The 8907-nt window shown below is 41.3% G+C and overlaps 1 protein-coding gene across 1 annotated transcript in view; it reads left to right on the forward strand.

Moving 5' to 3' along the window:
- The first annotated feature begins 768 nt into the window (after positions 1–768).
- The window catches only part of KBTBD12 (kelch repeat and BTB domain containing 12), a 35678-nt gene continuing 27539 nt past the window's right edge, over positions 769–8907 (forward strand). Inside the window, exons 1-4 of the mRNA XM_084530775.1 lie at positions 769–1329; positions 1467–1846; positions 7239–7317; positions 8158–8218. The gene's annotated coding sequence lies outside the window, so the exon portion shown is untranslated. The remainder of the gene's footprint in view (positions 1330–1466; positions 1847–7238; positions 7318–8157; positions 8219–8907) is intronic.

Raw genomic sequence — 8907 nt, forward strand, 5'->3', positions numbered from 1 at the left:
TTAACCGTCGCGGTGCTATAAATTGTTCCACCTAACAGGAGAACAATGCAATTTAGGGGATATGGTTCATTTTTATCATAGCTGTGGCATTTCATCAGTTCACTGTTCCACCCTGGCTTCTGTGAAAACTATAGTATCAGATTGGGCATTTTTATTTCTAAGATAAAGCTGAACATTTAATAAGAACAATCTGGGAGTTTAGGCAGTATATATCTTTGTAATCTGATCTATTGAGTTTTCTGACATGAGTAAACTTTAATCATGTTGATTTTTTCCTTTGTTTTGTAAACAATTTATGTGAAATAGGCTTTTTAAAACAATGTATATCTTAATTTTCACCCTAAAACAAACTAATTGCTCTTAACAACTGAACATTACTGAACACTCCTCTCACCGCTTTTGAAAAAGCCCTATAATAAAACCATCAGACTAAAAATCTAGATAAGGAAATACATTTCATTTTCAATTTTCTCAGAAGCTATTATGATCAATCAACCAATTAGTTCAGTGAATAAATAAATTAATGCCATTTAAAAAAGAACATTCTGAAAACCCCTTAATGTCTTTCTCAACTAAAAGTATAGGCTCAACATCAATCAATTTTATAACCCTAATTTTTGCTTAATCTTTTTTCCATCTTTGCTTAAACATATGGAGATATAAATAGTTTATTATGGCCCTCTTGATTCCCCTTTAATTTACGGAGTACAACACTATCAGAAGAGATCTGCAGCTGATGTAAATCAGCGCAGCCCCATTATTCTGGACCAATTTGGTGGGTCTGTTTCTGATTTACATCAGCATAAACAAGAAGACACTCGGGCCTTACGTCTGATTAAAAATATGCAGATAACACTTCTACGCAGTCAGGAATCCTTTCTCCAAAAGCTGTCAGCCTTTGTAGAAAGAAATACTTACTTCCCTTGAAAAGTGACATTTTACAAGCAATTCCAGCTCTTAACGAGGAGAAGAAAGTTTGGGAAAAATCCCAGCTGTAGAGATAGTGGCCTTGATTTTGAGTGTGGCTTAAATGGGGTGAGCTAGTAATTTGGTACCCCAAATTCAGCAGTGAACTTGGAGTCACCCTGGCCGTTGCCTGTGCTGGCACTGCTCCCTGCACCACGATCAGCTGTGGCACAGCGGTGTGCCTGGTGTGGGGATGGGGACAGCATGCAACAACGAGGATCAGGAGAAGAGAGGAACAGAGTAGGGCTACCAGGCCTGCAGGAGCCTCCATGTCTGCAGCATCAGCAACGTGAAGGGACAGGTTTCTTCTCTCAACCTGCACTGAGAGTACAAAGAGCCAAATCTTTGACAGATGGATCCCAGGTATATATGAGGAGGGAATTTAAACTTTCCATGTTATGGGTAAAAAATTGCCTAGATCCAAATAAGGATCTAGGTCTGGGAGGAATCCTGCCCTCTCTCAGTAATGGCAAAGCCTCCTTCTGTGTGTTTTCCTCCAGGGAAGTCTCGGAGAATGGGACAGGTCCACATCCACCACCTGGTCTTCACCATCATCTTCTGCCCCTGAGGCAGGGCAGGAGCTGTGCCATTGCACAAGGACCCCTCAGTCTGGGATTGCTGAGTCTGGCCAGCAGCCATCCAGCCAGCACAGGGGCAGGAGAGCAGCATCAGTGCCAGTCGGCTGAGTCCCTGCATGCCCCCGCACATGACATTTGAGCAGCTCCATGTCCCAGCCAGGAGCACAGCTCGGTCTATTCATAGCCCCAGCACCTCACGGTGCACCAGCAGCCCTGCTGCTATGTGCGATTTGTTTCCCTCCCTTTTGAGCCCTGTTTCGCCCACGCAGCCTCAGACACCTGCCGCTGCCGGCGTCAGAAAGGTACGTGTTAAATCTTTCCCCAGCTCGGAGCAGGATGGAGAAGGAAGCTCGATGCTGAACAGGGTGGGCACCATGGCAATGCCAGGGCTGCTTTGGGCTGCTGGGTGCGTGGGCACTCTGTGGGCAGGAGTGTCTGGGTGTAGGGCTGGGGAAACACATGAGAATGTCAAGTGATGGAGCCTCTGCACAGCAATGCAGGGTCTGCTGCAGGCAGTTGTGTGGCAGGGAGGATGTAAGACCCATTGCTTACTGTCTGTCTCAAAGTATTTTACACCTGCCATCCAGTTCAAAAAGGAAACACAAGAGATTAAATACAAACAAAGTTAGGATGGGAGCCCACAATCAACATGGGGTGTGCTTGCAGCTAGAAGGGGTTTGCCAGCAGGGTGGAAATAGGATGCAGGGATCCTGGTCTGTGTCTGGGGTGCTCTGTGCCCCCAGAATACTGCAGGCATCTGCCCTTGCTTCCAGCAGGAAGCGTGGAGAAGGTCCTACCTCTCCTATCACCATGTTTATATGTGTCTGGGATTTATCCTTACAACAAGAAGTTGAAAATGTTTCATATGAGGTTTCAGAGGGGACTGCAGATTTAGCACATATCAGATATGTGTGAGTCCAGGGGCCATTTTGGGTCTGTTGCTCCCTTCTTCCCATGGGTTTGCTGTGAACTTTCTTTTCTGTGGGAAAGGATGTACCCAGATACTGGCTTGGTAGTGACTGAAACTGAAACTAGAGAAATTTATGGGAAAGGCTGGGTTTGAACAGTAAATAAAGCAGTGCTGATGTCAAGTTTTAAGGGTTTACAACACATAATTTATTTTAATTTCACTATTCAGTGACAGGGATACTAAGGTTTCACATGCTAGTATTTGCTAACCAAACAGACACATACTTTGGAATTTTATGTAAATATTGGCGATTACAGTTCACAATTTTTCTGCTGTAAAAATACAGATAGAGTTTAGTCTGCACTACATGGTTAAAACGTTTCTTTTAATTGTAATACAGTCCAATCATAAAAGCACAGTATGATGTAATTGTTCCAGAAAGTAAGCCTTTCCTTTACTCTCCAGTACGGTTAGAATAAATCAAAGTGAAACTTCTAAGACCTTTGCCAGGCTCCTGAAAGAGCTAATAAAATATATTTTAGAAATACATTTCCCTCCTGCTGACCTCTATCATTGGATGCGTAAAAAGCTTGTGCATCCTCCTTCTGTGAACGAGCACTGTGCCATTTCAATTAGTTTTGATGTGTAAGAAAATGATCTGCTCATACAAACTCCTAAAAGGAAAGGGCCCTATATGTATGTATTTAGTTTCTATTCTTCTTGTGCAATTAATGCACATAATTGCCTCAGGCTGGGGTTTGTTTGTAGGGCATTGTTTGTGGACAGAGCCACATCCATTTTCTACTTGGATCATGGGATTCTTTTGACCGACTTCACTGAGCTTAGAATCAGATGAAAATTAAGGCCAGGTGAAGGTATATTTGAAAAGATGGCCCATTGGGTCTTTCATTTTCAGATTCTTTGATTATTATTTTTATATGAATCTATAATGGCTTAAGGAAAAAAAAAAGCCTAGTATTTGCTAAGATAGGATCAATATTAATCCAATCCCACATCTAGGCCTCTGTCTTGGCAGTAAACAGAGCTCAAACTGACAAATCCTTCTAGAACCATAAACTACACAAGCACTTTGAAAGTTGATCAAAGCATCTTCAGGTCTCCGATGGTCAAACCCACTCCCAAAGAGTATCAGAAGCTTTGCAGGCTGCCTAAAATCTCATTGCTCAGTGTCCAGCCTCTTCTAGCCTGGTGACACTTAAGTCACATTTTATTTTTATTTTAAATGAAGAGCATCAAAATGAGGAAGAAAAGACATAAACTACTGAGAAAAGGCCAAGTTGTGTCAGATGTGGCAATGTGAACAGAGATGACTTCAAGTCTGCTGACAGTGGGATGCCTACAGAGCACAGGCACACATCCATGGGAACACAACCCTTGCACAACTGTCCGTCTTTGCTGCTCTGAAATCAGCAGCTTTTCTGCACTGAGAGCTCCCACCTGCAGCACTTGCACACTGTAACCTGCTAGGAAAGCTCTTGCGGGCATGCCCAGCACTGAATTCTTCAGCAGGAGCTGGCTCGTGCTTGGCTATCATAAGACTTCTGATGGCCTTGGCTCAGGCTCCTCTGTATCAGATGGGATGTGAAAATAAATAAGGTGCCACAGGGTCTGAAGGAGAAAAATAGTTAAAATCTCTCTTAGGAGTACTGCCATACTTCATCTCATGAAGGCCAATGGCATGATTTGACCTGCAGTGCTCACGGTTTCAAACCCTTACAGTTCCTTTTTCCCTTCCAGCAATAAATCAGATCAGATTATCTGAAACACACTTGCTATAGGGCTGATCCTGGGAGATGGACAGGGCTGAGCAAGGAGAGTTATTTTTCTGTTATCAGTGGGAAGGAGATCACGTCATCTGGCAAACATTTTCAAGCAAGTTTGGGCTGAAGTTCTCCCATTAAAAATGATGCAGATGCTTTAGTTACGAAATTACACTGAGCTTAAATGGGACTTGGACTTTTAAATTCCTTGGATGCCTTTGAAAACATGGAAATCCTAAATCTCTAGGCAACTAGCGACTAGTAGAATACTGAAAACTTCAGAGAAGGTATCCTGGCTGATGGTAGTTATGGTGGTGTACGAGATGCCTCTAAACACTGTATGCCTAATTGTCACAGGGAAACGTTTATTAAGAAATATGTACCTGTATACGCTCTCAAAAAATATAGACAAAGTTCTATAAAAAGAATTGGATCTTTTTGCACTTAAATGCTCTTCTACAAGTTCCTATATTTTTATCTGGCCAGAATGGATGGAAATCATTGAAGAAATAATATATAAGTCAAAGCAAGTAATAAGTGTTTCCTGAAACTGTGAGAGACCTTTTCAGGACAGCTCTCTTGCAACATTTCCCAGTTTGACCACCGATAACGATTATTTAAATGTGCTTTTTCAGCCAGTTGGGCATCTAACTTGCATTGATTTAGTCAGTGGATTTAATCACAATTTGTTTCTAATGATATCATGTGGGATCGTATCAGTAACTTCACTCAAGACAAAGTATCTAATTAATTCTCTATTATCACTAAAAAAAAATAAATGAAGAAAATAAGGTTGGACTGACATAATTTGCTCCTGATAAATAGGTGCTATAGCTGCTTTTATCACCTTATTGCCCTCTGAGTTCTTATAATTCAATTTCTTCCGGCATCTTTCCAGGTATCAGAAATAGGCAAGTTGGTTTATAATTCCCCAGAATCCTCCTTTCAGTGGCTTATTCTTTTTATATATTTTCCCTGTATCAAGATTAGCATTATTATTTGCTCTTCCTGAGTACTGGGAGGTCTTTTGTGTGGTTCAAAATCTCAATCTTAAATGCCAGCACAGCCTTCACAATTAAACACCCAGATTATAACATGATTAGCATCTGGGTGTTGATTTCTGCCTGGCTGTGGCTGTCAGCCAAATGTCATAATGCACACAATTAGCAGATTTGCTTCCCGGCTCACCGATAACAAAGGAAGCACAAATAATTCATAGGCAGAGGCACCGGTTCTTTGATGTGACTGAACTCTGATCCGCTCAGCACCTGAAGGGAGGCAGGCTGAAGACAGGGCAGCCTCATTAAAGCGGAAAATAATGAAAAAAGGCAAGGAGGAAGAGGAGGAGGCGGGAGTGCCCCATGCCGGGCGCTGTGACCTCTCCTGGGCTGGGTCCCGCAGCTCCCACCCTCCTGCCACGGCATTGGGACAAGCAGATTCCTGGGCACAGAGGGAGAGGCAAGGAAAATCTATGTCCCAGACCAAACCACAGACAAAATAATGTCTCTAATTACAAGGTAGCTTTTTTTTTTTTTTTTTTCCCAGAGGTTAAGGGAAATTCCTGATGAGACGCTTCCATCTGGTTTACAGTCCCCTTGCACTGGGGCAGTTCAAAGAGGCTGCAGTGTAACTGAGAATCGAGGACAGCGTTTATTTATAGTCTGATGGCCTCATAAAAGCTGTAGAGAGGAGCTCACAGCAGTGTACTTATTTATGTTTTAAACTGCTCATGCAGCACCCTACTGCCTGGCAAAACGCATGCTGTAGCTCCTGCATAAAATTATATATGGCTCTTTATAAGGTTCATGATATAAAGGTAAAAAAAAAAAAAAAAAAGGTGATATTAGACTAACATTAAAATAAAAGTAGCAGCCAGAAGTGGAGGAAAATTAACAGCATGGCTCTGAAGTAAAGTAACATTAAATGAAGATTTGCACCTGAATCCATTTTTCAAAATAGAAGAAAGAAATATCCAAAAACTCCGAAGAAGGCAATAACTCTGTTTTTAGCTCCTGGTGACATTACAAAGGATCTGAGCCTTGCACTGGGGTTGTTATAATGGCAACCCAGCCTCTGGCACAATCTCAGTATAGTGTTTCACTGCAAATTATATTTGTATCACATTTATCCTTTCTTTTAATATCAATGTACCATCTCTTTGCTCTGTAACCCAGAGGGGAAAGCAAAGCAGCACCGTTTCATTATTACCCTTTAATAGTCTTTCCAGTGATATACGGGAGAATATTAATATCTTTCCAGTGACCTCACCTAAACACTGCTAAAAGCCAGGAAGGGAGTGACAAGTTTGCAGCTAATGCAGGGGGATGAAATTGTGGTTAATGAAAGGATTTCACCCCTGGGTTTTAATCCTGGTTTCTTTTTAACCTTTTAGCTCCAGTTTCCTCAGGGTGGAGGCTCCTTGCAGCACTCCGCCCAGGGAGGAGGTGGTGGGCACGGGTCAGCCCCAGGAGAGAGGAGGCACACCAACAACCACACACAGGCTGCAGGGGGAGGATGCTTGGGCTCTGCTCCCTCCAGCAGCTTCATGGGCGGTAGAGGAGAGCACCACGCACCAGGTGAAATGCCCACAGTCGCCTGGTGATGGATGTAGGCTTTCTGCCTTACGTAAGCTGTGCCTGAAGTTGTACATGAATGGTGCGAGCTACCCTGTGCTTAAAGACTCCTTTTGCTGATGCCTTATTGGAGGAAGTGAGGAGAAAAAGGCTGTAAGCATGTTGTGCTAGATATCCAAATCACTGTTAAATGAGCACATAAATAAAAGTCATAAATCTGCTAAACCGTGTAATCAAAGACAGTGTTGCTCTTAAGAAAACTAAATTAATGGTGAAAGAAAATTTAAAGTTGACCAGCAAAGGAAGTGAAATTTTAACTCAGTTCTACACGCTGCTTCTTCCTGATATGTATAAAAGTCTGGAAAAGATGGTGATGATTAATCATCTTCCTTGTTCTTCACATTAGAAATGCACATTTTGTCCATTACAGAGAAGCTGGAGGATGTGTGAAGTTATGGCATCACAAAAGAGAAAGAAGAGAACTTGATCAGTTTGGAGGAAAAAGCTTGGTTAGTTCAGATTGCTAAATGTGATTGGAGTCTTGTCTGTAGTTAACTCTTCAATTGAGTTATAGAATTGATACCCTGGTTAAAACACTACAGCTCATTAGCTTGAGATATGTGTGCTCATGACATGTGATCTTTGAGACACAGTGTAGTTTCCTTATCAAAATACAGTGAAAATAAAACACTGCAAAATAATAAAACAGCAAGAGGGGAAAACAACAAATTGGTCATCTGGTTACCACAAAGGATTAAAAATAGAACAGTTTCTGTTTCAGAAAAAGCTTCTATTGACTGTAAAACAAAACACATTCTACATTTTGGAGGTACCATCACTCTATTTTTGTACTAAACTTATTGTCTTTGATTGATTTTAAAGAATATCATAAGAAGAGCTTAGAGCTTGGCCCACATTCAAACCATAAAGTTTGTATTTTGTCTTCCAAAACCATTTTTTAAAGTCTGGTAATAACCCAGATTCATTTCTCAGATGTGTTGCTTCTAGTTCCAAATTTGGAATATGGAAAGAAAAGATAAAATCAAGGAAATGTTAGTCGTTAAGCATGCCTGGCTTTTAATTTAGCATTCAAAGTGAGGAATCTATTTAATTTGATAAAACAGAATGATCACTACTTCCAAAAACAACTCAACATCTAAAAGACTAGGTCTGAGATTGATAATATAGCTGCAGATTTCCTTTTCACCTGGAAAATAACTATAATAACTAGATCTGTAGGAAAAAACGGGACTGCTTGAGAGGTAGATTTCAAAGAATTTCATATAATTATTTTTTATGTTGAATGCATATATCTTTAATAAAACTAAGACTAATCTTTGTGTTTTCAGGATTTGAGAAAGCGAGTTCAACCTGTCGTACACGATCCTGATCCTGCAAACATTTAAGCTGGTGAGGAATGTTACTCGTTTGAGTGGTCCTATTAAGCGATTCATACCATGTTACAAATGTGTTTCAAACATGGTTATACCATGGCTTTAGGACATGTCTGTGGGGCAGTGATTCATGACATGATTCCTTAATGCATTTCTGCAACAGAACTGTCTCATTACCACATTAGAGACAAAAACTGCTAAGGACTGCTATCCCTGAAGTGATGGGTAAGCATTATTCTCCCATTGACAGCTTTACCACTGCAGCCAGCTAATCTGAAAGCTCATGAGGTTCACCAAAGGGCCCCAAATCCCCGACAGAAATGGGACCATGAACTTCCTTCTGTTTTCCCCAGTAAATAAAAATAGAGGGAGTATGTAAATAATTATAATCCAATTAAAATCCCATTTGAGGTTACAGTAAGTGAAACCCAAACTCAGTGAACACATAGCACTTCAGCATCCCACTGAAAGACAGGAGAACAGCTGGAAAGCTGGTCCCTGTTTACTGATCCTTTATTTATCCCAAAGCAAGCCAGTAGCAACTCTGTAGAAACCAGTGACCTACACCTTGAGGTGAAAGAGTAACCAACTTGGCTATTTATTTAGATCAAATGGCTTCCTGCCCATTATTCTCCCATATTTCAGGTGTGGAAGCTCTCTGCCCACAACACCTTCTTGACCAAGGTTCTTTCTTGTCTTTAAGCC

Source organism: Aythya ferina (genome assembly GCF_964211825.1).
Source record: "Aythya ferina genome assembly, chromosome: 10".
Classification (NCBI taxonomy): Eukaryota; Metazoa; Chordata; class Aves; order Anseriformes; family Anatidae; genus Aythya; species Aythya ferina.